This window comes from Odontomachus brunneus, unplaced genomic scaffold (genome assembly GCF_010583005.1).
Source record: "Odontomachus brunneus isolate Ranch 3 - 2012 unplaced genomic scaffold, Obru_v1 Obru_scaffold_102, whole genome shotgun sequence".
In the NCBI taxonomy this organism is placed as follows: domain Eukaryota; kingdom Metazoa; phylum Arthropoda; class Insecta; order Hymenoptera; family Formicidae; genus Odontomachus; species Odontomachus brunneus.
The window spans coordinates 1,089,183-1,114,403 of NW_022639552.1; the positions used below are offsets into that span (position 1 = coordinate 1,089,183).

At 45.9% G+C, this 25,221-nt stretch overlaps 1 protein-coding gene across 7 annotated transcripts in view; it reads right to left on the reverse strand.

Annotated features, from left to right (window-relative positions):
* Positions 1 to 25,221, reverse strand: part of LOC116848944 (early growth response protein 1) — a 239,157-nt gene that overhangs the window by 65,130 nt on the left and 148,806 nt on the right. The window contains exon 1 of one of the 7 annotated variants that reach the window (XM_032825597.1): positions 13,517 to 14,689. The exons of the other annotated variants lie outside the window; for them this stretch is intronic. The gene's annotated coding sequence lies outside the window, so the exon portion shown is untranslated. Of the gene's footprint in view, positions 1 to 13,516; positions 14,690 to 25,221 lie in introns of those variants that run through there. 7 annotated transcript variants of the gene reach the window in all.

Consider the following 25,221-nt stretch of genomic DNA (forward strand, 5'->3'; position numbering starts at 1 on the left):
CAGCTTCTACCGTTGCACGAGAAGAGAGCGATATTGATTTCCAACGAGAGTGGAGGAGCGACGAGACGACACCGGGGCGCGTACAGCCGTGTGCAACGTGCCGTGGAACCCAACCGACCTGTGCAACCCCGTGCCGGGCGTGGAGGTGGTGGAGGTGGCGGTAGAGGATGGTGGCGGCGCAAAGGAGGACGGGGGGTGGATTCCACGGTCAAGGTCGGTGAAACCAACCCTCCGTATTATCCTCGCGCGACCCTCGCTCTCACCCACCCGGGCACGCGCGCCCGGTTAAGCTTCACGGTGTGATTAACGACTCCAACCCCCGCGCTCGGGGCATCTATACTGCTTCGCTTCGCGGCCGGGACGACCAACGTCACGCCGTGGCTCGGGGATGGCGCGGAGTTCGTTAATAGGTTAATAGGTTGACACGGAGTATTAGCATTATGATGTATCTGAATGTACGAACAGGCAAGTATCGTTCTCCGCGCTGCTAAGAGAAGCGTCCGTTTACTTTCCCTCTTTTAACACTAGAAACACTGAATAGTCACGCTTGGCCGTTTCTACTTTTAAGTTGGCATTCTGTTTCTCGTGTAAGGGACAAGATTGAACTGAATGCTCTGTCAGGATGAAGGAGGTTTTCGGTGCACAGTCAGAAGATCTCGGAGTCCCTTTTGTCTCTTTTGTCATTTCAAAGAATGAAAACGACCAGAAATGACTACTTGGTTGTCTAGCGTTATGATCATCTTCAGCAATATCTTCTTGAGAAAAGTTTTCAAATATATTCATCACAAATTTGAGAAGGGCTCATTATCGTATATTCAAAAGTAGCACTTCTTTTTACAAAGATTTTATCAGACTCTACCAAAAAATTGATACGGCTCTATGTAGTACAAACTGCATTTTCGTTTTAATTTAATATTCCTGATCGAAACGCTGAACTCACGAGGATTCAGAATGTATTTCAAATAAGTGGGATGCTCACGATAAACTTGTGACAGATTTGCGGGTATATAAATTGATGAAATACTTGTATGTAGTGATATAATACTTATTTGCATGCAGTACGCATTTTTCTGTGTGTATGTGCGTGCAATCGTGTTGTATTGTTCCAATCACAGATTAGTCACGTAAAGTGTGTGATTATATCAATCGCCATGAAAACCGACGATCGTATCGATTTTCCCATGATTGTTATAAAATAAAGAAGAACAAAAGTGCATTCACGTGCTATTATGTATAGAGTGTGAGAAAGAGAAAGAAAAAAAGACAGAGAGAGAGAGAGAGAGAGAGAGAGAGAGAGAGAGAGAGAGAGATATGGAGATAAATAGAGAGGGAGGTCGGAACGACTTTGCGCCGCGGCGTCGTCGCCTGAAAGCGTTTTCCTCTCTTCTTGTCGCGGGCGCGCACGTGTCGCGTCCGTATCGAATTGCGTCGCGCAGTAGTTAATACATCGTACATTTTCCAGCGATAATAAACGGCGCTTTCGCGAGCAAGCCGAGTGTATTCCAGCGCGGTGTCCACGATGCTGGAAGAATTTCGCGTAGGACGCTAAAGCGCCGGAGCGAAATTCGCTTCTGCGCCCGAGCACAGGTCGCAGCCTGCAGCAGCAGCAGCAGCAGCAGCAGCAGCAGCAGCAACAACAACAGCAGCAACAGCAGCAGCCTGCTCTACTCACTGAGGTGAACATTTTAGAATCGACGACACGAGTCGCCTTGGGACACGGGGGAGACCAGACGCGAGGGAGAGGGAGACGGACCGGGTCGGGCGGATTTACGCAAGCGTTTACTTTCCACGGATCTCTCGGGCGCGCGCGGGCATCGACGGAGGACAGCCCGTATAAAATATCGTCGAAAGCTATCCGGGCGTTAGTTACGCGAAGGCTACACCTGCACGCGCGCGCGCGCCGATGAAGAAACTCCGTTCGGGCCACCTACGCGGCACTACGCTCGCCTGTTCGCTCGCTCGTGGCCCCATTATCGGCCCGCTCGGAGAATTAATTAGAGGAGGATTCACACGCCTCCGTGTGCCCGCTCGCCGGCTCATACGATTATGCGCGCGCGTAAGACACGCTGACGTGTTCGCCACGGCCGTTCGTAATTCTCGACGAGGCGCGTCTCTTTTATGCGCCGATGGTCGAATTCGCGACAGGTCGATGGACTTCTCGCACGCTTGAGTTAGGCTGACAAGTGTTGTCGGCACGATGACTGCCGTAAGACGTTGGAAAGAATTGATTAGATAGCTTTCAGATAGTTTTCCATCGTGTATGATCTGGAAAGTGCTTATACAGGATGTAAAGTTAAAGATATTGCAGGCCATTGTGTTGACAAGAATTAACAAATTTAAATGTCCTTGAATGTATCTTAACGACTCCACCTGGAGAAAAAATAGCTTCATTAAGTGATGCTGTCTTTGATTACCAAACGGTTGATAGAAAACAAAAATGTCATATTTCGCTTAGTTTTGGAAATAATAGCCTGTAACGCCTTTAACTTTACTCCCAGTACATCTTGTATGGACCATTGCGTGGATAGCACTGATTCTGAGGAAGAATTCACAACTTAATAGGAAAGTAGAATTCGTGCTGGTGGTCAGATGATAATCTACAGTTTCAGTTTTTCCATCAACGCGAATTTCTAACGCTTCTGTCTTCTTGCCAAGCTGCGCATTCTCCTCCCTAAGGCTTCACTGAATCACCTAGGATCAACTGCAATTTTTTAGTTTGACGTCTATGGGACTAGAGACCGACAATATTTTATTCTTCGACAAACTATCGCTATATTTTGATATGTCGATATCTTGGATGTAGAAGAGATCATTTTTTCAGCTTTTAGATGCAAAAGTTTTAGAATTTTCAAACATTTCGAGAGACTATACTACGTTTATTATATAACTGTGTTTATTGTGTTGATTAACTCGTTCCCTTACCACGATTAATTTAGAAAATTCTCCTTACAGACCAGGTTGTATTTATTTTTATGTAACTATGTGAAACATGCTTGGTTTGCTTACGTGGATATAAAAAGAAACTTTATTGCTATCACACATACATGGTTCGTTGATAGCGAACATGTTGAACAAAATTAGAAATTTTGAATAAAGATGAGCTGGAAGTGTTAATATCATAACGACAAAGACAAACGAACCAGCGAATTTAATTTAGCTCGGGAAACTTTTCGGGAAGATTTGCAAAGAAATTCTTAGCATGCATAAAAAATAAAAATTGAACAAAACGGCTCTTTCCGAAGTACAATTTGATAGTACGAGCTACGAATCGCGACGAACGCCACATGTGAAGTAACTCCCCAAGCCTTTCCTTCTCGCCGTCGCATCCTGCCTCACAAAGGTCAAATATGTCTCGCCCGAGAGAGACTCTATCGGTGACATTGTACACTTACTAACTACGATCCGGCCGAATCATTAGACTAACAATACAAAACACAGCCTTTCGCGACGTTTGCGGTCGCGAACGCTCGCGACCGCGTATATTGAGCGTCTCGAAAAATCAACATCGCCAATTACGACCGCCTTCGAAGGCGCGATTTGCATGTCGTGCCTCCTCTCGCGAGCACGACTTGCGCCACGACTTCTTTCTCACACCGCACTCGCGCGCAGGTGACAATTCGCGAGGCGTATCGTCGCGCGCGAGATATGCCCTCTCGCGCGCGCGTGGATTCTGATTAGCATAATGACCGATCATTACGCGTCGACATCGTCGGATTTTCGTGGGCGTACATTCGAAATCGCGCGGAACGAGTATCCCGCCGGGAAACTAAGCCGAGCGACAAAACGTGAGCGATAGGCGAAACGCGCAGAGTTGTAAAGATATCAATTAAATTTTTCTCAATTTAATAGCCGACTTGAGCGACATTTCAGTTCGACTAATTGGCGACTGATTCGAACAAAATTGATGAAAAGTGTTTAATCGACGACCGATTTCAACAAGTTGAAGACTAACTAAATCATTCAATTAACGATTGATGTGAGCGAGGGAAATCGACAACTGAACTTAATAATAAATAAAATTGTACTTAATAATTAATTACTCGCAATCCTGCATGAAAAAATTATTATTATTTTGCAATATCTCGCTTTGAGTTCGAAAGAAGAAAGGATGACTCCTGTTTCACTTGTACAAATCATGAGATCTGTGAGAATATACACATATTTAACAATTCCCCAAAGAAGTGAGTCGGGAGAGTCTGTTCATCATGAATCCGCGAAATAAAAAATAATTAATATTAGTGAAATTTTTTTATCACCAGGTAACTCGTAAAAGAATGACTGCAGTTATTCAACACGTGACTCGTGACGTCAAAAGAGTGTGAGAAATAAAAACAAGACAGTTAATACCCACTTTACGAAATGTTCCGCGAACCGCGGGGGATTAACTATCGCGTTGGATTTACTATCCCCTCTCGACGTTTTTAGCCGCCTCTGAAATTTTCTTTCATCCCGTCGTTCGCGTGTGCAACGTGCACGTTCTCCTTTAAGATCTCTTTCACCACAAACAGATATGTTCAAGTGCTCCAGTTTTGCTACTACTTCTTATGAGTCATCCGGCTCACGGATGTATGATATCTCATATTGAGGAAACCGAATGGCCGCGAGCGCGTGTACCGATCGATACTCTATCGGTTTTTGTGTTATCACCCTTTCTCTCTTCTCTCCGAAAGTAAAGTCCCACGTCTGCGAGTCGAAAGGAACAAAGAGAAAGAGAGAGAGAGAAAGAGAAAAAAAAAAAAAGATGCAGCTCTCTCGTTGTGTGTGCAATCGCAGCCGCGGCGAGCCGTGACTGCCGATCTGCGCTCGTTAAATCGCTAATCGGCCGTCATTACGAACGTTAACGATCGCCACCGTCTCGGCTTTGTTATCGCCGTTATGGCCCCTCATGGGCCGACAACGATTGACCATCAAGATCGCAGATACGCGTCTAATCGATCCTTGAGAACGCGTTTCATCGAACGGACCGTTTCGCGCGATTTCCGCGGAGTTTCGCGCGCATCAGCCGATTTGACACGCGACGGCCGCATGATTCTCAAGTGACACACGGCTTCTCAAAACGATGATTGCAGTCAAGAGGCAAGAAGTTTGCATGATACTATGCGGCCATCTCTCGCCCCTTTGAAGTATATCTCTACAACTTCAGAGATAACTTTTACTGTTCTCTTCAATCTCGATACTTAATACTGTAAATCGAAAAAGATAATCTTATTCTCAGCAGGATCGTCTTATATATCGTCTCGAGAATATTCGTTTAAAAGGAACAAAAGGAAAGTATTCTAAGCACAATATTTTCTTAAAGTCACATCATTTTCTGTCTCCAATACAAGTTCTTAGTTCGAAATTTTAATTTAATTTTAGATTCTTTTTTAGCAAAAAAACGTTCTGCTTCAAATAAACGTATTCCTCTTAATTTGAAAGAGAAAAAATTAGAATAATATCTAGCAGATTTCCGATTTTCTCATTACATCATACGAAAAATACTCTTTTGGTAAAAGTTTTCGTTTAAATTATAGGATTACAAGAAATAGTATCTTGCAATTTGAGTTATTTTTCTTTGCGTTTCAAAATTGTTTTCTTTTAGTCTTGGAAGAGTCTTTGGAGAAAGGCCGCAAATAAGAGGATTCCGCTGAGAATGAGATTGTACTTGTTCGGCTACAAATTTTCCAAGTTATCCGATTAACAAGTCACCAGGCAAATTGAACCGTTCTTTCTCTCGGCGCTTTCTTAGTGACTTCCAGATTCTCAATATTAAGTCAATATCTTGAAATGAGGACAAAGTGTCACGACGTGATGGAAGCAACAAGAAGAGAAACGCTCAAGAAAATAACCTAACTACAAATTAAGCCATACCAGAAATTCCGCTAACAGATATACACCGTAGATAATATTTTTCATGTCACGAAGGTCTTACAGTGAAACACAACGTTAGATTCAAAAGTCGAGATTGCTTAAGGTGACCAGATTTTCCAAATCTCAAATATTGGATATTTTACTAGTATGTGGAGCGAGGGGGAGGACAAGGAAATCATTGAAAATTTTATATATATATATATATATATATATATATACATATATGAGAAATAATTCAACAATCAAAAACTGCTAGGTACAAGTAGGAATTATCGCTACGATAAAACTGCTATTCTTATTTCAAATTGAGAAGACGAAGCTAAGCCGCTGCCAGAATTGTAAATTTTCTTAGGAAAATTCTTTCTTTTTTTAAGAGATTTTATAAATCCCATGAATGGGAATAAAGACCGGGACGAATGCGGGATGAAAACCCGGAAAAACTGGGGACGCCTGGTCACCTTAGATGCATTCGAAATCCACGTTCTATCGAAGAATGCGACTCTTACACCGACGCGCATGTTTCTCGATTCACGATAGAATTTTTTTTATTCTCCGTTGTTATTCTTCGCGAAGAACGATCGATATCAAATACACGAAGAGGCACGCACACACACGTGCGCGACTGCGAGCCCCATGAAACGCCCTGTGCAGGTAAATAGCGAAGCGGATGGCCGTTTGATTAAGCGCGGTAGCTAGCACCGAGAGTGGTCGTTCGCGCAATTACGCCAAATGGATTTCCTAATTGCGGCGCCGTGCCACAAGAGAGATTACTTCACGTTCGATCGTCCCGCGTCCGTCGAATCGGCAAAAATCGCGATATCGAGCCATCATATTCTCCTGCCACCTCCACCTTCTCCTCCTCCTCTTCCTCTTCCTCCTTCCCACTCCCCGCCGTCGTGGGAGATACGCTTTCTGCCGCAGAATCGATTCGAACAAGCATCGACTCCGCCGCGATTCGTTGGCCCGCGTCGAAGGCGAAGGGAGGAAGTTCGTTTCGCCGGCGCGCGGAATAAACGAAACGCGAAACTCGTCGAGGCACGAACCAGCTCGCGGTTTCGACAACGCAGCCTCCGTCGATGACGAATATTCCCGACGGGAACAAAATTGCTCCTCGGAACTTAATCGCATGCCGCGAAAGCAAGCGTCTCCCTCCGAGTGAATTTAGGATCGCGACGTGGTGGAAGATTCGGTTGCGCTTCGCAGGAAAAACGCAAAAACAAACGTATATTTTAAGCTTAATCTACTTGATGTGCTCTTCGCTTCCTGTCGTATCTGCTTAATGTTTCCTTCGTTTTCTCTATCTTTTTTAAGCTAAAGTTTCAGATTTAGATTTGAGTCAGAAAGAGATAGAGACAGGAAGCAAAGAGCACATTATAGATCTGAACTAAGGCTTATCTACAATGGCTCTTTACTTTCCTGTTTCTTGTTCTCTGTCTTCTTTTGATTTAAGGATTAAAGTTTGAGTCAGCAGGAGATAAAGAAAAAGAAACAGGAAGCAAATAACACATTGTAGATCAAGCTTTAGTCCTACGATTCAGAGAAAACATCGTGTTTTTTCGATCAATTCGCGCGTACGAATCGATATAATCTGCCAAACGCGAAAGAGAGAGAACGCGCCGCGCCACGTCTGTTAAAGTCCAGCTGATAACGCGGGTTTTTACACTTCTCAATAGCACGACAGCGTATCTCGGGGGTCGTTTCGGCATTAAGTTATTGTGTCGATGGCGCGGGCACTGCGAGAGGCAGTCAGCAAATAACAGATACGTCGTCGCGAACAGTGACGCAACAAATTTCTTCGCGAGTCATTGCCGTAAACATTACTCGGAATTACCGACTGACATTTAATTTCAGCCGATACGTCCGAGCACGACGTTTAATTTCGCCGAACTGTGGGACCCGCAATAATAGAACGTACAATGTAAACACACTCGGAGCCTCGCTCTCCAGCCCCCGAGTGTGGAATTCACCGAAGCTGCGCCGTCGACACACCAAAATTCTCGGGTTATTACACGGAGTGCATATCAGTTCACGACGACACGAAATATCCCATCAGTCGACCACCGCAGACCGGAGAACGAAATTGCAGCTCGATGGAGAATCACAACTCTGACGTGTATCCGTCCTCATATAGAAGACACATCGGCTGGTATCGGCCGGCGATGTGAGTCTTTCGCGGGAGTAGTTCACATGCGAGTGGCGGCGGCGGCGGCGGGATGGCGAGCAGCACGAAACGCGCTCGCACGCTGCTAGTTGTCTTAGCGATTCGGAGGGAGTCGCGTGTAATCTTATCGCTGAGATAGCGACTACCTTAATCCTCGCTTATTCTATTTCTGCACAGCCCCGCCGTCTTCACGTGGGAGCGCGAGAGGCGAGAGCGACGAGAAAAGAGAAAGAAAGAAAGGGAGGCAGTGAGAAAGAGGGGGGGAGAGAGAGAGAGAGAGGTGGGGTGTAAAGGGTTAGAGGAGGAGGAGAAGGGGACGAGAAAGAGAAGGAGGAGGAGGAGAAGGATGGAGAAGAGGGGACAGGGGGAAGAAGATTGCAGGGGCTGCGTCGGGGAGCGCACCGAAAGGCCTTTCGATCTGCATAGCAAATTGGCGATCGATATACGGTCACCGAGGCACGGTGAATCGCGCGAGCCTCGAATTAAAGCTTATAACTTTCATGTCCGGCGCGATGTATCATTATGCGCGGGACTTAGGGCCCCATGTGCAGCTGCCGGTCGGTGCAACGAGCGGCAGACGTGAGTGCGTACGCGCGCATGAAGCACGGTAAATCGTGTCCGCGGCCGATAGACAGATAGGTGGACAGATACCGATTGGGACGGATGACGATCGAGACATTTGACAGGAACTGCGGCACGTGTAATCCCGATGAGACCGCCGCAGCGCGCCTAGCACGGTCGTCCCCGAAACTTGAAACTGTGTCCCACGTGAATGGTAGAGGAATGGTAGAGATTGTTCGCTCAATTTCACCTGATCTACAAACAGGCAGGCGCCGCCATCACAACTTATCGCGTGTTATCATTCGCCAAGTTTCTTGAGTTAATGACTCAAAATTTTGCGTGGTTGTTTGCAAAATGTTAGGTGAATTTTGTCTTCAAATTTGACCTGTATGTATACGAAGTATACGACGCTTTGCGTCAAATACACCCTGTGTGTGTGGCCTTAAGAGGATTCTTCTAAAAGCAAAAGGAACATACTCTAATACCTAAAAAATGAAGTTACAGTAGGCGTTCCATTTCCTGTAATCCTATATTGCAAGTACAAACTCTTCCCGAAAGAGTATTCCTCTTCTAAGCGGACTGTTAATTGGGAATTAAGAGCAATATATATACTTATTTGAAGTACAATATCTTCTTACTAGAAGAAATTTCTATTAAGAACAAAACTTGTAGACAAATTAACGAAATTGCTCTAACTTTAAAAATATTTTTTTCTGTGACTTTTGGTTTAAGTAAAATCCTCTTAAGCATATATATATGATGATCTCGCAAATGATGATTATATACGTAACATTTATACACAACATGTATGAATCTTAACCAGCCGCGTACGATTATATTTTCGACACATAGTATGGATCTGTCAGAGTCCTGAGCGACTTTGAACTGTTATAACTTTGTTGAAAATCAATTTTCTTGGGAACATTTGTTATCCGAGATATAGCAAAATTATTGAGATGTAGCAAAGTTTGAACTGTAAGACGACGGCGCAATAAAATCAAGATCTGCCAAGAGATTTACACCGTTTCGAAATTGTCCCGGACTCTTTGCGAAAATTGACGAGCGATCGAATATTTATTCGGGCCTCACAGACCCGATATTGTACGCATCAGATGGTCGAATCTCTCAGAATTGAACGGCCGCGTTTTGATCTTAAATATGCGCTCTGGCACGCTCTGAAACGCGGCGTTTAATGCAGCGCAACATTGTGCAAGCGCCGTATACAGAAACGGTTCTGTGGAGTAAATATTTATTTAACTTAGAAAAATTGATTAACCTGCACATCCTAGATGCGATTGCCCCTAACGTGGACGCGATTATGAGGCGTCGGGAAGCGTGCGGAACGTAGCGCCCCGAGGAAGATCCGTCCGTGGGTTCGACGAGGAGGGACGTTTTCGCCGCTCGACGCGTTTTGTTTGCAAATGAGACGAGGCAGCCGTGACATCTGACACCTCGTGCTCCGACCTCTCCTCGCTCGTGTCGCGAAGGACGCTGACTTCTTGGATCACGGTCGTATTAAGAAGCCGTTAAGACAATGGAGGTAAAGTTTCGCACGATTATCCCGCCCCGGTTGGAGACGTCAATAAACTTTCGCCCAAGCCGACGCTGCGCTGGGCAACCCGAGCTTGTCTGTCGGCAGCGATTTATCTCGGAGCAACGTCCGCGGATGTCTCGAAGAGGTGCGAGAAGCGGGGCGCGTCGCGTCGTCTACGTGAGTCGGGAAACGCAAGACGTCTGCTTGCGTGAAGAATATGCGGCAAGGAAGAGGAAGGGAGGGGGAAAGAGAGAGAGAGAGAGAGAGAAGACCTCCTTTTAATAAACAAATCCCTGTCTCGTCTACGTTCTCCGCGGTTCACGGTCCCAGCTTGTGAATCCTCGCGGCATTTGTCGAGCGTGAAATTGCAACGTTCGTTCGCGGCGGATGAGTTCGTCAGCGACGAATCTCATTACCGCGGAGAGCGAGTAGGAGATCGGTGGGAGAAAAAAGCGAAAAGAAGAGGAGGAGATATCGGTCGAACGCGCGATCCACTTTCGACGTGAGCGAAAATTCTGCGATACTACGGCGAGAGACGCGACGATGCGCGTCGCGTGCGAATGCAACGCGGCGGGCACGAGAGATTAACGCGTACATGTCACGCTTAGCACGCGTCAAAGTCACGAGGCGTGAAGGGACGCGCGCGCGCGTGAAAGAGATTGGTCGCAGTAGATCGTTCTACGTGGCTGGGCTGACGCGTGTCCGCTCCACTTCCGATATTAAGCCACCCTCGCGCGTTCTCGCCGCCGTGCGCGCAAGGTGGCGGCCGAGCGCGCCTCCGCTCGAGATTGCGTCGCCTGTTTTTCCGAGGCCGCGAGTCCGCCGCGTTTGCCGCGCCGATATTCGATCGCCCTGGAAGAGAGCAATGCGGAAGTACGCGTCCAAACAAAGTCGCGGTAGTAGTTGAGAATATAGTTTCAAAGGCACGGAAGAAAACCGGATTTTTTCCATTTTTACGATTCCTTTCCCAAGGATAGAAGAATTTGTTTGGAAAAATTCATGCGTCTTTTGTCAGAACCTGCCACATTTGTTTCTTTCCGTAAAAAAAAAAAATTATTGAATTTAACTGAAGCCAGCAAGCAATCTGTTAGCAGTCTGACGACAGTTTGAACATGTGACAAATCCGTGATCTCTGTGTCCGCAATCTGCTGTTGTTCTGTCGACAGTGTTTGCAAACAGAATCTGTCAGCAGATTGTATATGTATCCCGTATATTTTTTGGATTAATATAGTAATATTTATCGTACGACGAAGTCTGGCGATCGCGAAATTGCGAAGAGAATCTAACGCCTAATGCATCGCGGAGTTTTCCCCCTTTAATCGATAGCGCCAGTATTTTCTGGAGACCTGAGTTTCTTTCCTTTTCCCGAACGTCTCAGGAAACGTCTATTTGATGATGTTATTTCGACGACAACTTGCGACAACGTGCGACAAGCTAAAGTGTAAGTTTCTCGACGTCTAGATCGCGCGAATGATGTGTTCTAATGTAACGAGCGAAGAAGCTGACTTAAATACAATGCGAATAACAATAAAGAACAAAGCCAAAACAAAAGAGGATAAGGCAAAGTTGCTTCTATAATCTCGTCGGGAACACACATTATTGGAAGCATGTGTATTTGAAAAAATAATCGCCAGGATTTTTGCGAGAGAGAAGAGGAAAAAAATAATCCTATTAAGATTCAGTTTGTACTCTAAGTCGAACGCGAGTTGCGTGATATTCATGAAGGATGTATCTTCGAAATCGATATAGCTGTACTTCAGACTCACGAGATCAAAATACGCCGATCGTCCTACAAAACGAAAACTCCAGCATCGAGAATAGTTCGAGCCGAGAGAATCGGCGAGTAAACAGTTCGAAATATTTATCAAGCGTTCCCCGAGTTTACATGTTCTCGATACCGTTTGCCATACTCTGAAAAATTCAGTCGTGGCAGAGAGAAGATCAGAATTCCGTAAGCATCTTCTTGAGGAATTATTCGTAAAGTAGCATTAACACACTTTTAACAAGATCAAATGCTCCAAAAAACCACAGAAATCCAAGAAAGAAGAGAAAGGGACAAAAAGACAGAGAGAAAGAGAGAGCGCCGCGTGCGACGAATAAATAATACATAAATACAGCAATCTTCCCGCGGGGTTCTTTCGTTTCGATATGACGTGCGCTTAAAATTTCAATCGCGTGGTGGAAAAGGTCGAGCGTGAAAAGAACGAGCAGTCGGAGCACGCCTCGCATGTATTTACTTTAACACGCGTGTCCGCTCTACTTCCGACGCTCAGCGCCGCGACGCTTCGACGAGCGCGGCGCACGACGTTTAAACGACCGCCCTCGCACGTGACGACGGGACGGCAAGCTGGGCTGTGCGAGATCGATTACGAGCGCGTTCTAGTGTCAACGAGGGTTGAAAAAGCGGCTTTGATATTAAATGGCAAGTTCGTCGCGCGAATTACCTCTCTCTCTCTGTCTCTATCTCTCTATTTCTCTCTCTCTCTCTCTTTTCACTTGCTCTCGATTCTTTCAATGAATCGCGTGCGTCATTCGATTTGCGCTCGCCCGTAACAAAACGACGATTGACTTGACGAGACTTCGTCGATTTCCCTGCCGATTTGCGCGCAATCCATGCAAAAATGTCCGACAGCCCTGTCGCCGCACACGGCACCGCACGGCGCAACTTTTTTGCGCGGCAGACTTCGTTTTTTGCTTCCTCGACACGCGGCAGGAGCGGCGATTAAAGTCGCGGGCATTAATGAAGCGAGCAACGAAGTTGCAGCCAATAAAACCACGATGAAATTACTACTCCGTTAACCGAGTTTCGATATAGCGCACAGGCTCCTCTCTTCTCACTCTCTCTCTCTCTCTCTCTCTCTCTCTCTCTCTCTCTCTCTCTGTCTCTCTTTCTCTCGTGCTGCTGCACGACGGAGCCCTCGATTAAACGCGACACTTTTATAACGTTGCAGGCTGAGTACGCCCTTGCGGGAAAGATGCACCGTAATCACTCAACACTATGTGTGTGTGTGTGTGTGTGTATGTGTGTATTTGTGTGTGCACAATCGGTAACGCGCAGCGTCTCGCACTTTTATCTTCCGTACGAAACGCGTGTCAACTCTTGCGATACCTCTCCGACAAATTTCGCGCTTCTCTCGTTACATAACAATCGTGATCGCGAATATCAGAACGGTTTCTCCCCATCTAGAATCTCCTTCGACATGCACAAATGGTAATCGAAGACAATTCTCTACATGTGACACGCGCTGAATAATACGAAACATCAGAACATCACAGGATGGAGAGACGGAAAAACGAAGCGCGTTGATATGCGTTTTTGCGCGCACTCGGCCGTTCCTCCGACGCCTCGCGACGGAAGTATCGATCGAACAGATAAAAGGTGACGCGATCGAATATCGATGGTCGCTTACCGGTATAACGGTTAAGGGCTGCCGCGCATCCGATCCTCCGGAGATTCAAGCTCCTCCACGTTGAGACACGTCGATCGGCGACCGGGACCTGGCCGAGGTCTCTTCTTATCTATTCCTTTATAGTCACAGATCACAATGGAACAGGCACTAAACTTAGCTTACTGAGACCATCCGTTTTTCTATTTCTTTTTCTCTTTCCTTTTCTCCCTCCCTCAAATCTCCTTCTTTCTCTTCTCTTTATCACAGCAACAATCGAACGTCCGGTGCGGGCGAACAGCCGCAGTTCCCGGTGTTAATATCCTCGGACGATACACAAGAAGTCGATATACTCAAACAACAACCAACAACAACGGATCGCTCGCGCGAACGGGCGAGCGTCATCACATCGTATTAGCACACACACATCTCGCCGATCCGGCGGCACTTCATCCTTCTTCTCCTCTTCCTCGTCTTCCTCCTTCTGCTCCGTGTCGAGACCGGGAATGACACCGCTCGATGATGCGCAACAATGTTGCTCTCTCTCTCTCTCTCTCTCTCTCTCTTTGACGCGTTCGGCGGAGAGGTCGCGCAGGGTCTTCCCTTCGACTCCCCGGTGTCGTAAACAGTTACAGCGTGAGCTCGCGGCGCGCGCTGTACGGGCGGCCGGCGAGATCAATCAGGCACATCGAGATCACAGAATGCTCCGCTCCGTCGGGATGTCGTCGAGAGATCACGTGACAGCTCAGCAGCCGGGAACTGCCGTGCGACGGCTGACAAACGAGCGATCGTCCGAAGTGTCCCGCAACGAGGACGGTCGCGTGTACGCGCGCTTTACAACCCCCGCGCCAAGACTCTCCCTTTTTGCACAGTCCCTCTCCCTCTCTCTCCCTCTCTCTGTAATACACGATCCGGTGTGCGTGCTCTCTTTCTCTCTCTCTCTCTCTCTCTCTCTCTTCCCCCCTTTTCCTTTCTCTCATAGGTCGCGCGCGAAGGGAAGAAGAAGTGAGAGACACGACAGAATGTGTCAACGAGAGCCGCAAAAGAGTGGGGGGAGAGGGTGCGCAGGGGAAGCGTCAGAGCGAAACACACGGGGAGAGAGATAAGACGAAACGTAGCGCTCGCGCGTCCGCACAGCCCAACGACACAGAACGATCCTTCCAGTAGCGCGGTCTCGCGCCGACTGCGAGGCTACGGCGGCTCGAGAGGTTTCACCTTCGGCCGCACACGGCGCCCCTCGCCCCTCTCTCCCCACGTGCACAACCCGGCGCGCCGCGCCGCGGCGCGCCACAGCGTCCCCACTGATTTTCGTGTACGCGGACCTTAGGCCCCCCTCTCCGCCGCGCGCGCGCGCGCCTGCACACACCACCCGTGCCAGCTCTCCCCCCACTGCCGCGGGGACGCGTCCCCCCTTCTCGCGTACGCGTCAGCCTAACCGAGCGAAGCAAGCACGAGGTGGGTGCACGCATACCACCGAGCGCGGGCGCACGTACGGACGGCCAGCCCCGCCTATCTCCCTCCTTCGTGCACGCGACCGACCAGTTCGCGCTGTTTTTACCGGCAAGGTAGCCAAGGGTGACCGAGCGAGAACGAGAGACAGTGATGGAGGGAGGGGGTACCGCGGGGGGTTACGCACGAGACGGGTAAAGGGAGAAGAGAGGGAAAAGGAGAGAGGGGGGGGAGAGAGAGAGAAGGAATTCTCTCTCGTTGGCGTCTCGCCGGGACTGCCCACGCGTCCGAGGGTGCGTGCACGCGCGCGCGCACACACAGACTCCTCGATAAGGAAGTCGACCGTCGCGACGGGCGCGTTGAGTAGCGTCGATCTGCGAGCCGAGAGAGAGAGAGAGAGAGAGAGAAAGAGAGCGAGTCTACACTCCGGGAAGAGTATCATTGGTGAGTAATCTTTTTATTCGAGGATTTCGTTGAGAAACAATGAAGCAAAAGCAATGAGAGCGCGAAGTAGCCGGCGTCGTTTAACCTCCTCCGAATGATGACGCGCCTCGGCGATGAGTTTTGCGGGACTTGAGGATGAGATTTGTACGCGACGATGAGACGCGATGCTTCAGAGACGATGGTTTGTTGTCAACTCGAGGATTCGTTGAAACCGTTGATGCAGTTGCTGATGAACAATTGAATTATATGCGGCGAGTGTATTTCTGTCCCGTAACACACCGGCTTCGCGGCCGGTGTCGCGTGCGATAAATTTGGCGCAACGTTAGCTCCCCATCTCTTCCGCGAACGCAGAAACTCCAATACATTGCCTTTCTGATCAGAAGTTTCTGATAAAAATATACCCGACGCGCCATTCTCTCCTTCCTCTCCGCGACTTTTGTAAACAAATGCCCCCTTGAGATATTGACACGTGGTCGAGTCTCCGGCCACACTTTAGACACGTGTCCACTATGTCGAGAGTACTCGCTAAGTGGCTGCTCGACCGTTTGAATTTTTTCTAGACGCTCGTATTTGCCCTTTTCTCTTTCCTTTTTCTCCTTTTTTCTTTTTTCTTACTGAAGGAGCCGCGGCGGCCTAATACCACACGGGAGAACCGTAAAACACAGAATAGTCCGAGACGATTTATTTCAGGGAATCGCGTGCCGTGCGTGTATTCAACCCTTGAAGGACGCTCACGTCTCGAGAAAGAGCGCGAGCCAGCGCGTGATTATGTAGTCGCAATGGTCGGGGTATTTTCATAGATAAAGGACGACGAGTCAATTGGGCCGATTTTGGTCTAAAAAGGTAAATTACATGCAATCTTATGTTCTTTGAATAAGAACATAAGATTGGTTTACTGAATAAGATAATTATTATATTATAATTAATTATTAGACGATTATTATAATAATTTTTGTAGTATTATTGACTGTGGGATAGTAGTGAAAGTTTGCCTTCAAGGAATAAGTCACTTTTAATAGTAATTCGGTTAGTGAGACGGATTTGGTTCCAATTATTTAATTATTTGTGTTATAGTTTAGTTATATAACCCTTTTCACTGGAAATACTTTGGAAAAAAACACTTCAGAAATGCTGAAACTAACAAAGCGAAATCAATATGATATAAACATTAAAAAAGATAGTTTCTTATTCAAAGAATCTTAAGTCTCGCCAGACGTTCCTCCATACATTGTGCAGTTTTAAGAATGTCAAAATGGTTTTCATGCCACTTTAGAGATTCCTTCCAACAATTTCTTGTAAAGAAATTTAGCATCTCTAAAGTATGTCATTTTGAAATATTTCTTTAAGTTTTCAGTAAAGAAAAATTATAGAACTAAATTATAATACGAATAATTAAATAATAGAAACAAAATCGTCATTATCCGAATTACTTTTAGAAGTAACTTAGTTAACTTTTTTAAGGCGATATTCATTAATTTTTCACGGTTAAAAATAAGTTATATTATAGACTTCAGAATATTAAAATAAATGTTGAAATAGTGAAACTGAAAGTAGGATCAGAATTTCGATTCGGATAAGATTAAATAGAATCAAAAGAAGTTGATGTAGAGTATCAAAATAGATGTTGAAGGGAGTAAAGTTGAAAGTAGGATCAAAATTTTGATAACACAGATAACACAACACTTATGTATTTATAAACGCTATCCATGCCACATCGATTTCACGTTGCTTTCCGTTCACGCCGCGTGGGACACCGATGACTCCGCGATATAAACGATTGCGTCCGCCACAGAACGGAGAGCTTAATGAGCGATCAGTGATTCGCGAATCCGATTGGTGTACCCTTTCAAATCTAAGCCAGGATCTGAAAGTGCACGCTAATTAGTTGCAGTAATCGCTAATCGCTCGTTAAGGACGCTTCTCGTCTCGCCGAACGCAACTGTTACAACGAAATTACCAAACAGCCTGAACGGAAAGCCTGGCGTGATATTTTGCACATTGCTGCATCTCTCCGCTAAAACTGCGCGGTTTTGCGTTTAATTGGCCGTACAACGCGCGCAGATATGATCCACCAGCGTAATATAATCCGAAAGGGAGCGCCCGCGACGTGAAACGATGATGTGTCGTCGACGACACAGCTCGGCGAATGTGCGCGCGAGCCGCGATTTATAGCCGTCAGTCGAATAACTGAGGAATCCTCGCGAATCCGAGTGTAATTCCGTCCGACGCTAATCATAGCACCTCGTCGAAACGAGGTCGATAGTCCCTCCCGTGTGAATGTCGTGTGACAATGTTTCTACGAGCCATCCCGCGCTCGCAACCGACGACGATCGAGGAACGTGTAATTTGGTAAGTGCGTACACGCAGGAGGGCCACACGTATATCGCGCCCCGCTCCTCTCTCGCCCATCTTAGCCTTTCGTTAGCCCTATTCTTGCTCTCCCCCCCTCCCCCCACGCTATATAATTATAACAAATTGATAGGTATTAGAGGGTACTCGGGCCGGGCTATCGCTTATTGGAATAATTGCGCGATCCGCGTCATTAGCCTTAATGAGCCCCGGGTCGGGTTGACGCCTCCTAGAAAGCCGCTGCACTTTCGAAACGATCCACGGCATTCTTCTCTCTTTCTCTCTGCGACGTGCCCACGCACTTCGTCGCCCCGGTCGATCCGTAAAATCTGAAACGTAATTACAGACCCGACACGGCTCGACACGGCGCGTATACGCATGCCACACGTAGGCACACGTTGTTGTTCTGTTGTTTCCTGATCTCGGCGTCGTCATACCCGACGTAACACGACGACGACGACGACGAGACTGACATAACACGCCGTCGTGTTATGTCGATTGTAACTTCCTCGATTCCGCGCCCACGTTGCCGCGGCTCTCGATCGCGAAAGCGCAGCGGCCAATAGATGCACCATTGAACGATCTTTCGCGGGAGCACGATCGTTGTACGTGTACTTTTATTACCACACGCACACACACACGCACATACAGAAAAATATCATCCCACATAAGAAAGGACGATTACTCAGGTTACATTCCTTCTTTTCATTGAGAAAAAGTACTTGAAAGTTTATTTGTAGAATATAAAGTTTGTCTTTGTGAAATACAGTTTATTTACAACGAAATAAAGTTCTTTTCTGTGAATAAACTACGTATCCCACAGATACTTTTGAACGTTTATTTGTGGGATATAAAGTTTATTTCTGTGAATAAATCCTGTATCTTACAAGTAAATTTTCAAGTGCTTTTTTTCTGCACAAATACTGATTATCTTCAATGAAGAATACTATCTTGATAAGTTTTAAAATATGATTAACGATAGTGTTGCAAAACGAATCAGTCAGCTAGTGATATAAATTTACTCACGCATACTGATCTTTCGACGAGATTTAATATATTCATTCTTAATTCGCAATTTTTACCGTCACGGAATGTTATACGCTTATCTCATTGTGTTAACAACAATTTATCTTAATCATGTATGATGTTATAATGACTAGAAATATTGCGAAATAGCTGTAATTATTAATTTAGCGCGGGAACGTATCATGACTTTGACTGAACTGAACACGTACTGGTACGAGATAGAGAGAACAGATTAACAAAACTATTATGCAGTTAACGTGCACATATAACTGAAAGTTTTCAACAAATATAAAACAACAGTAGGAGATACCGAAACTATATGGCCCCAGAGCTATATTGCTCATGTGCTTTTTTTAGTATTTATCTTGAGAAGAATACAATGAGTACAAAATCGTGGAATAAACATAACCTTTTAGAACATAAATACTTTTCCCTGAGTTTTATTAAAATCGAAATAATACTATTAGTTAAAGAATAAAAAAAATCTGATTTGGTGATAGCAAAGTAAATTTCTGAGTGTCTCGAGATTTCCTATATTAATATAAATTTTCCATCGTGGCTGAATAAAACTAAGTTATTAGTTAGAATGAAATTTCTTGCAAATATATGATGTTTCTGATAAAAAAATTTTGCAATTTCTATAAAATGACTGAAATAGAGCATATGGGCGGATGAGGTAAAGTTGGCCCATAATTAAAGAAGGTAGAAGGGCTGTAGAGACTCTGGAACTACTAATCAGGATACGTATTTATACGTGACCTTCTTACCCTGCGTTACTGGGCAACTGAACCCGGTACCAGGGCAAAATGGCTATGTTCCTGCATATTTGTATTTTGGTTATTACAAAACAAAATATACGGTCAACAGAATCGTGGTGAACATTGATACGTAAAAGAAGATCTATCATATTTATGCAGTCAGTCACAACAATTAATTGCCTGAGGAGTTGTAACTTCAAAATAAAACTTCTAAAACAACTTCTAAAATATATTCTCTAATATATTTAATCCTGGTCTTGTGTCTACACGCCCGGCATTCTAAATGAATCATCGCAAAACATTTTTCGGCTGTGAATGCTGCACATGTCAACGTGTATGTACGGCAGTCTTCCTAAACCCGGGATAATCAAGAGTCGATATTCGGAGATGTATGTTCGACGAGAATAACAGCTTGACAGCGAACGATTCGTGCGTGACGATGAGAGAATTCGCTAATCGCCTTCGACGGACGAGCTCGATTATCGAGAGCTGCCGCGTCTTCCCCGATGCGCTTTCCGCGAAGCCGGAAAGCGGACGTTGACACCCATGTGTGCGCGCACACTAACGCAAAGCCCACGTTTCTGTTCTTTTACGCGCGCGCGACTTTCACGTCACGTCGCACGAACCACGCGCTCGCGCACGTATGTACATATCGCGCATTGTCACGCACGCCTCCCGACGTTGCACCTGGGGGTATGTACCCACCTTTTCCGCAAGAAAGAGATCCTTACCTAAAGGCACGCACGAGATGATCCAGCTGTTTGATCGCCGCCACGCGCTCCCTTTTTAGGGAGGCTCCGTACTGGAGCGCGCGCGCGCCTTGGGATTCCGTAACGGCATCTGCGTTTACACAATCTTCGCGCTCATAATGTCGTGTTATATCAGATTTTGCTAATCCGCCGTGTGACGCCGAGAGCGGGCGCGGGTAACGTTATAACGAGTCCGAGTCGTCGTATTTTTCGTACCGTTACGTCGTAACGTTCAGGAACGTGCGAGCATTTAGGCGTGTCTTCCGAAGATCTCCGAAAAATGCAGTTATCTCAACTTGACGTGGCGCGACCTCGCGATGAGGGATTGCGGAGGAATTTAAGTAAGAGACAACTGACACCTGGAGGAATTTGAGCCGTAGAAACCGTCGGCGAGACCTCGTGATTTATCGCAGATTTAACCTCTTGAGTGACACACGCTCGGAAAAGTTTCGTGCTAAGATATTAAATTCCCCTCTTGATTTACTTAAACTATTGTATTTCTCTCTTAACTCGCACAGCGAGTAAAAATTACATAAATTTTGTGTATCTACTTTCCAGAATTCTCTTTTAAAAAAATTGCAATAAAGAGAAAAGAAATGCGCTTATTTAAAAACCACTCGTCCTAAGGGGATTGCTAAGTCATTTTAAATCACCAGAGGTTAATCATGAAGAAGTTAATGGGCGAGTAAAGCTGCGAGATATCCAAGAGTGATTTTCATTAGGGAAGATGGGTCTAGATGGCCTCAGGGATATGTTGCTCATACGCTTTTTTCACTATTTATCTTGAGAGGAACAAGTGGATACAAAGTCACGTAAAAATAGTCCTTTCAAGACATAAATACTTTCCATTAAGATCCGTCTAATATTGTAATAAAAAAATAGGAAAAACTGATTTAGTAGTAGCAAAGTAAATTTTCGAGCCTATCAAAATTTTCTATTAATATTCTTTATCGTGAGTGAATAAAGTTAAGCGACGTGTTACCAGCTGGAGTGAAATTTCTTGCAAGTGTATGCTGTATTGTTTCAGATAATAAACGTAATTTTCATTCATAAAATGGCATGAAATGAAATCAAGCATATGAGCGGACGAGATAAAGTTGGCCTGTAATTAAAGGCCGGTAAAAAGGTTTCGTGGAGACCTCTTGCAGAAACCCTGGAACTACCAATCAGGATATTTGATATGTGACTTTTTTACCTTGCGTTACTAAGCAACTCTGAGCCCAGCAACGGAAGATCTTCGGAACAAGATAGCCACGTTGCCGCGTATTTATATTTTTGTCATTACAAGACAAAATATACGATTAACAAGATCGTGGCGGGCATTAATACATAGAAGAATATGCTGCCTCTGTCATGTTTATAGAGACAGTCACAAAAATTATTGTCTGAGAAGTTTTAACTTCGAAATTCGGAAATGTGCGGACTATCTCCCCCGGTTTTCCCCACTTACGATCACTTCACAATTCCAGTACTTGCAAACAAAACGTTATTCGGAACTCCATGTTATTTCTAGTATGCAGTAAATGAGTGATTGTTTTCTTGCGCAATCAGCTGGGTCGAATCTATCACATTCGGACGTGCAAAAAATCCAGCCACATAAGAAAATGCCCTTTTCGGACCATTTATTTGCCGCGTGTCGAGCTGTGTGCGCGCAAATGCGCGTGTTCGACGAAAGGCGCGTCCACGCAGGGTCCTCGGCGGGGAAGAAAGGAGCACGGGGCCCGAACAAATCCCGAAATAAATGTCATCGTGTATCATCGTGGTAACGTAATCCCGGATCGCGAAGACAAATGGCAGCGGAATACGATACGATGCGCCGCGGTCGGTCGGTCGGTCGGTCGGTCGGTCGGTCGGTCGGTTGGTTGGTTGGTTGGTTGGTTGGTCGGTCGGTCGGTCGGTCGGTCGTTCGTTCGTCCGAGAGATGAGGAGAGTCTTCTCGTTCCTCGTATTTACATACCGCGGCGAAGGGAGACTCATAGGAAGGATCACGTCCTACCGCGGGAGAAACGAGAGAAGATACGACTTCGGAGGACGAACGGAGTGAGACGTACACGTCGTTAAGGTCGCCAGTAGTGTACGATCGACGAAGGACGGGCAGTGACTTCTCTTCCAGAAATCGAACAGGATCGGATAAGAGGCTCTGCCTCTCTCTTTCTCTCTCTCTCTCTCTCTCTCTCTCTCTCTCTCTCTCTCTCTCTCTCTCGAGACCGATGATCGAACGAAGCCCTCGCGCGATCGATCCTGACAGCGATTGATATCGGATAAACGCGGGGGAATGTCAACGCGAGAGCCGAGTGAATCGACGTTTCCGGACCGACAGATCCAAATTGATTCTTAACCGCGGAGGAATCTAGATTCATTCAACGGATACGTTCATAGCGTGGAAGGGTCGTCAGTGAGTCAATTAATGGGAGCTAATGTAAAGGTAGATTATCGCTACATGTTCCTGTGTGGAAGCACAGATGCAGACAGATCCTCTAAATCGCACGTCAATCGACGCGAAGTTTCTTTCTTTTCAGAACATCGTCTCCTTATCAAAGCTGTCGATATCATTTTGATAATTGAACGTTTCTCTTTCTCAATCGAGTATTCTGCTACTATTATCAAACATCCTATCAAGCTCTTACTATCAAATTCCTACTTTTAGCATCAAATATTTGTTTTACTTCAAAAAAGTTAATACAATAATAGAACATAGAATAATATAACAAAAGTAAATAACAGAGGGAGAAGACAAGATTCATTTAACTAAAATTACAGTTAATTTTATCCCCAACCATTTTTTTGGTCGTTCTAACACAAAAATAGTAGCATATAAAATTATTATCACTAACATTATATTTAATAAAAAATTAAATTTAATAAAAAAAATGTTTACTATAATTCTCTGTGAATATAGTTACAAATATTTCTTTTCTCAGTATGACGTTAAATAATCCTTTCATTATAACGTAACAACACTTCTTTTGGGAGTCATCAGTGATCAAGAAAATAAATACAATAGCAGTGGGTCTTTTGCAGCGGATAGAAAACGTTTGCCCGTGGCAAATTTTCGCGGTTATAGAACTGCCGCGGTGACGATCAATTTCGCGCAAGCACCAATGCCGGCCCTGAGGAAGGAAAAACAAATCGGACGGTCGGTCATGCGTCAAGATTTTAAGTAAACACGCGCAGGTACGCGCGTTCATGCGCGGGCACGCAACCGAGCGCGCACGGACTGCGCGTATTAAAAAAGCGCGCGCGCGTTTGCTCTGTCTCGAAGACCTCTTCGCGGGCACGTACGGCTAGAAGAGGAGTCTTGCTCCGAGAACTCTCCTCCCGATTTAGCAGCCGTGTCACCGCCTCTGCTCACCTTCGGAAGGTCTCTCTTTCCAAGGTTGAAAGTCTAACGACCGAGACACGCCGATCCGTCATTCGTGATCGGCCAGATAACAGGATTACACGTCGATTCTTCTTAACCCCAGAATGCTCTCTCTTGCGGGATAGTAGAAGATAACGTGTGCACTCGTGGACACCTGCGCGCGCGGCTGCTTTGCGACCAATAACGGCAACAAAGAGGTATTTTGAGCGCATCGATAGATTATTATAAGATCATTATAAGAACAATTACGTTTTCTAGCTTTCCGTGACGTTGCCTCTGCTGGAGTACGTTGGACAGAGAGAGAGAGAGAGAGAGAGAGAGAGAGAGAGAACTATTGTACATCGCGCAACTATTAACGTGATATATCGCGGATCGTTTCTTTTTTCTCTTCTAATTGGAAGCTTCATCATCAACAACGATCCATAACGTCTCAATTAATCCGGGACGACAATTTCCGGTTAGACCTACGGTAGTGAGCTTCTCGCCGTAGCCATATATTCATCCAAACGACTGAATCTCTAAAGACACCCGTGGAATATAAACTCGTGAAATAACATAATTGGAAGAGCCGCGAGAGAGCCGCGTCACTCGGCCGCCATAAATACAAGGATTAATACTCGGGGCCACGGTGACAGTGGTGGTGAAGGCAGTGGTGGTAGTGGCGGTGGTAGTGGAAAGAGTACACAAGAAACTTATTACTTGCACCATAAAAGTAGCACACGGGAATACACGCGAGTAATTTACACCTACGACAACGGATTCCCGATGGCATGGCGAAGCAGAACACGGAGAATTCGAGCGTGAATTATGACGTCGGCTTGCCTAATGCACCCTAATACGCTCGTAGTTGGTCTCTCTCTCTCTCTCTCTCTCTCTCTTTCCCTCTCTCTCTCTCTCTCTCTCTCTATTTTTCTTTCTCTTGTTGTTGAGAAAGGCCGCGGGAAAACGAATAATTTGTCAGACGCAGCGACCATTTTTCCACGACGTAATCTCCCATCGAGCACAAGTACAGGAAGAGAGAAAGAAACGGAGAAGAAAAAAGAGAAAGAGATAGAGCGAAAAAAGGCTCAGAGGCTCGCGTGGAGAACGAGAAGCGAGTGGAAAGCGTAGGCGGGGCGCATACCAGAGGCACCTGCTCATTTACTTCGCGCCAGTCGGTCGGTCGAGAGGGGATCCTCATTAGGATTTGCCCCTACCAGGCCATCGCCACTACCGTTCTCCGCTCTGTCGGCCGTGCTCCTAACGCGCGACATCGAGAGTATAGCGGCTAAGAGAAAAAGAGAGAGAGAGAGAGAGAGAGAGGAAGAAAGGTAGAAGAGATAGAAAAGTGATAGACAGAGAGAGATAGGAAGCACGATTTATTCCGGGGATACGCTCCCGTCGGCGTGTAAACGCGGCTACATGTTTACAAGATTGTAACATCGGTTACGTAAGGTAAATGATTGCGCGCTGAGTGAGAAATCATATACGCATTTTTCCATTTAAAGATCAAGAACGCTTCCGCCTCTCGCGGAGATTAATTGCGAGAGCGCTCCGGAGAGTAACCGTAGTCAGTAACGGAAGGTGGAGGGACGAGCGAAGTTATCTGTTTGG